The sequence below is a fragment of the Rhinoderma darwinii genome, chromosome 2, assembly GCF_050947455.1.
Source record: "Rhinoderma darwinii isolate aRhiDar2 chromosome 2, aRhiDar2.hap1, whole genome shotgun sequence".
In the NCBI taxonomy this organism is placed as follows: Eukaryota; Metazoa; Chordata; class Amphibia; order Anura; family Rhinodermatidae; genus Rhinoderma; species Rhinoderma darwinii.
Genome location: NC_134688.1, coordinates 34775171 through 34780460, shown reverse-complemented (window position 1 = coordinate 34780460; position 5290 = coordinate 34775171). Strand labels below are relative to the sequence as shown.

Sequence of the window (5290 nt, the reverse complement as noted above, 5' to 3'; positions counted from 1 at the left end):
AAATCTATATCCTGGTCCTCTAACTATTATGTGCCATTATACTGCTGGTGTTATTTGTGTGGCAGAGGGGCATTGGACTCGTCGTGTGATAGAAAATTAAATGTGTGAAAGTAAATATATTATTATTCATTATAGATATGGCGTTATTTTATGTATGTGCATTAAACCCATTATGTATTTTACAGACATTTATAACATCTGAATATGTGGCACCAGTGACAGCCGACATGCTAGAAGATCCACTGTATATATGTAAGTATTAAAGCAAATAACCTATAGAAATTCTATAATCTAATGTCATCCAGAATGTTCCTATAGAGACACATGACAAGCAAGACTGTGGGGACAAATACCCCAATGTTGTCAATAGGCTGAACATATATTTGTTGATATGATGAACCATACTAAGCGCACGTCATAATATATTTACAATTTAAACTTTTTGTTCCAGAAATACTTAAGATCGGCTGCCTGCTGCCAGGGGGACTCTCTGAAGCAATATTTAATCTATATGCGGTATGTCCATCATTACTTACTATATACAGTACCCGCTAGTAGCTCTTTGCACTGAAAAAGTCATGAACGGGCAAAATTCCCATAAGAAACCACAAGGAGGGCCATGTGGCCCCCACGAAGAGAGGGGTAGTAGTGGGAAGTCTTAGATAGTTGGCAGGGATAGGGATAGTGTAGGTAATGTTTTTGTTTTTTTTTCTAAATGGAGCTGTCCACATGTCTGGGAGTGCCGAGTAGTCTACGGGGAAAGGTATTGGCCTGAAGATAGATGCAAAGACCATTAGTTGAGGGGATTAGGGGTGGAGTAGCGTAGCGAGATTTAAGGCAGGGGCTCCTTGCCTAGAACATTTGCAACTCATCAAGACCTGGTACAAGCATTCGCAAGCGCTTGGGGAGAAGTAGCGTGAGAGTCAGGATGCCGGCGGCTGCTGCAACTACTTGCAGTGGACACATTAGTGCCTTTGATCTCACAGCGCCATTGGTGAAAGTTCAGTAGCCCTAATTTAGGCCTACTCTATTAAATCACAACTGGAGGTGGCCATACCACAGAAATGAAATAGACAAGGAGTTGAGTAAGTTACATTATCCAGTCATTATCTGCAGACATGGGTGACAATGGATGCTGGCAGAATGTTTTTATATTTATAAGACTCAAGCAGAAAGCAGTGGAAGGGGTCAGGATATCGCCACATATAGAGGGTCCACAAGTCATGCAGCACATGATGAGATACGTCTATGATTAGTTACTATATACAGTACCCGCCGGTCAATCTCTACACTTAACATCAATCCAGATGTGTCCTCTATTTTTCTGATTTGTAAATGTATTGAGCTGACAGCAGCTAAAGATAGGAGGGCAACCTACCTGCAACATATTGCCCCAAACGGGGGCGTACATAGACACCAGAGGGCCCCTGTAAAAGAACAGTATATGAGCCTTAGCTCTCCAACCATATATCATCTCCCATATCATAGAGTATCCCCTTATGTCTCTCCATCCTCCAGTAATTGTGAGCTATGAAATTCATTGTCTCAATGCTTTACATGCAATCTGACAGTAGGATGCTACTAGCTACTTTTAGGGTGATAGTGGACCCCCTTACCTGCTGGATCCCAATGCAGCTGCCCGGGTCTCACATATGGTATGTCCACCCATGATTTATGTGAGAAAGTCCAATGGGAAAAGCCCTCTGATAAGTTAAAAGATGGTTGCCCATTAGGCCTATGCATTTAATAGCCACTGATTTCATGTTGTGTAACCGCTGAGGGGTTATATTATATAATACTGTATATTGTAATGCCGTGGTGAAGAAAAGGTACAGGGTTCAGGAGCCTTCTCTACTACTTAGTGTAACAGCGCTTGGCACTTGTGCCAAGTATTCCACACTTAGCCCCAAACTTTGCTAGCAGTCAGGGGAGACACTGCTCACCTAACGGTTGTCATTACTACAAGTAATAAAAGCGAGCGGCAGAAAGCGGACCTATCCATGCTACCCGTCACCCTGGGGTCCACAGCGTTTAGCTGCAGGATTATAGGGGTATGGGTGGCAGGACTTCTAGTATAGTTACTCTCTGTATCTATTTGTGAATATGTGTATGAACCCTCTCAGAGACCCCATAATAGTTTACTGTTGTGATGCTCTATGTTCTGCCAATGACCTTAGATTAAAATCCTCCATAATCCGAAGCTCCCACTCTTTTGTCCAAGATTTTTCTCGCACTGCACCGTCCTCTGGAATGCGCTACCGCAGACAATCAGATTAATTCCCAATATCCACAGTTTTAAACGTGTCCTGAAAACAAATCTTTTTGGACAAGCCTATAACATTCCCTAATCAGACTCCTTTCCTTGGCCCCATTAGTCCTCAGAAAAAGATTCCTTCACACTCCTTGCACCGTACTGAATTTCATGTCCGTTATACACGGATACTGGCTGGTGACCGGCTAATGTAGACTTGTGTGTACTACCCCATGTGTATAAAAGATGGCTGGACCATTGTACTGAACAAACACTTTTACACTTTGTGTCTCCCTTATTTCCTCATAGATTGTAAGCTCTTGCGAGCAGGGTCCTCAATCCTCCTGTCTGAATTGTAAACTAGCTTTGTCACTATGTAATGTCTGATATTGTCTGTTTATGTTCCCTCTAAATTGTAAAGTGCTGCGTAATATGTTGGCGTTATATAAATAAAGATTATTATTATTATTATTAAGGTGGGCCATGTGGCCCCCAGGAAGGGGCAGTGGTAGGGAAGTATGAAGAGTTTGGTAGGAATAGGCATAGTGTAGGCTAGGTTTTTTTTTTCGTTCAAAATGGAGGTTTGTACTTGAAGATTAGGTGTAAGATAATTGTGTGAGGGGATTAGGGGTGCAGTAGAGGTAATTGGTTGAGGGGATTAGGGGTGGAGTAGTGTAGGGGGATTTTAGTCAGGGTTGCCCTGCCTAAAAAGTTTGCGACACATCAAGGCCTTGAGGAGGTGGGAACTAGGGTGCTGGCGGCTACTGTAGTTCCTTGCACGTCAAGTTCAAAGCACCACAGGCTGGAAGTTCAGTCGGCTTTATTTGGGCCTGCTATTTCAATGTGAAACTGGAGGTGGCCATAGGACTATGATTCAATAAACAAGTAGTTGAGTGAGTTGTGTTATCCAGTCACGGTCTTCAGGCATGGGTGACAATGAATACTGGCAGAAGGTTTTTATATTTCCAGGAATCTGCAAAAAGCAGCAAAACGGACCAGGATATCGGCACGTATGGAGCCCCCACAAGTCATGCAACACAAGGGCTGTTTGGCTGGAAATGTCCTAGCATCGTAGAAACAAGGCAGGTATGAGTATAAGCCTAGCAAAAATTTGAGGGAACATGGCAGGATGATGGGCAAAATGCTAGGGCCCTTGTGCAGGGTTCCTGAGAGGGTGAGGGCAGCATGATCCCAGGAGGTCCTCATAGTCTGAACATGGGGGTTGCCAAAATGTTTACAACACAGGGTACTGTCATAATGTTTGTAATTACAGGAGCAGTTTTTTGGATCGTGAAGAGCAGCAGAGAAAGTAATTCACTACAGGACCACTGGAAGGACAGGTGACAATATGACTTGTAGTGAAGCAATGGAAGAAGAAGGCATGGCAACAGCAGGTGGGTGAGTCTGATTCTGATCTGTCAGATGATTATGAGTGGTCTAATGTTGAGGATAGTAGGGCTGATGGGCAAGATGTTGAAGATGCTGAACAAATGTTCAAACAGGATGAAAGAAGAAGGTAAAAGCAAGTAAAAACATTCCGGACAATGGTATCAAAAGTATCTGGAAGGGCTTCGGGGAAATAGGAACAAGGGTGCCGGCAGCTGCTGCAGCTCCTTGTCAAGGGAAAAAGAGGCAGATGAGGTTATTAGAGATTGGGTGAAGGGATTTTTTTTTTAAATATTGCAGTGTTATGGGGGTGAAGCAGGGCCCCCTTTTTAATCAGATGCCAATAAAAAGGAATGATGCCCATAAAGAAGGCTAAGTATATAATAAACTATATCTATTGCATCTAAATGAATCATCAGTTAACGATGTAATAGACAAGTAGTTGAGTGAATTGCATTACTCAGGCAGGAGTTGCAGGCATGGGTGACGATGGATATTTGCACTGTGTTTTTGTGCCTACAGGACTCAAGCGGGAAGCAGTGAAAGGGGCCAGGATAACGCCACACATAAAGCATCCAGAATTCATGCAGCACAAGTACTTGGACTTGGGATGTAATAGACTGTTCGGAAGCCATTTGTTGGCGAGGAAGGCAGTTGGCGTTCGAAACGCGTATGCGGTTTTGTATCACCACTTCACGAGTTGTGGTTTAAGAAGTTTGTTTCTAATAAAGTCCAAAGATTGGATCGCTAGACCATATTTTCTACTGTTTGCTGTACATTTGTTGGACACTGGTGGTCAGGGAGTCACGAAGATTGGTCATGGTGACCAACGACTACCTGGGTAGAAGACCAGAATCATGCAGGCAGGCATGCCTGTCCCTAGAAGTGGGATTGGTTGCTTGGTGATGCAGCAAAAGGACTTGGGATGCAATGGACGGTTCAGACAGCATGGTGTACATTGGCCGGACATAGGTCTTCATTTGTTAACAACCTGCAAGCAAGGCAGAAGTTTGTTTAAAAAACGAGTAATTGGTGAGGGCAAAGTAAGTCAGTTGCACGTTTTCCTTACACCCCGCCTATTTACATAGGTCAGACCCACAACCTTAAGTATTTGAATTACAAATAGTACACATGATCCCATTCAGCCCACCTAAAAGGAATACAGACCACACACCAAACCACCTATTGGCATACAGGCAGGGGTGGGATTCAAATTTTTAACAACAAGATCTCTTTTTTTCTCACAAAGACATATGCCCGGTGGAAAGGGAGCACTCGCTGTGTATCGCACCATGGAAAATGATTCTAATAAACAAATAAAACAATTACAATATTCCAAATACACCCTATATTAAAGTTGACTCTAAATAAAGAAATTCCATGTCCAGAATGTTTAACTGGATTTCCACACTATGTATATAATTACATAAGCCTACATATCTACTTACCCACCCACACATCATATTAAAATCACCAATTACATATAGACCTATATGCGCACATTCAATATAGTGAGCGTGCTCAGCCCATTTAGTTAGGCTGTGCACTGTGAGAAAGGTGGAGGACAGTGCGCCGTGCGCATTAAGCGATGAAAAAATCTCCCAGGCCAAGTTCGGTACATAAATACAACACCAGATCCAAAATCATACATAT

The 5290-nt window shown here is 42.9% G+C and overlaps 1 long non-coding RNA gene across 1 annotated transcript; it reads left to right on the top strand.

Moving 5' to 3' along the window:
- The first annotated feature begins 457 nt into the window (after positions 1 to 457).
- LOC142740438 (uncharacterized) lies at positions 458 to 4404 on the top strand. The gene is made up of 3 exons (XR_012880669.1): positions 458 to 3337; positions 3525 to 3645; positions 4160 to 4404. It is a non-coding gene; the product is annotated as an uncharacterized LOC142740438 (long non-coding RNA).
- The last annotated feature ends 886 nt before the right edge of the window (positions 4405 to 5290 follow it).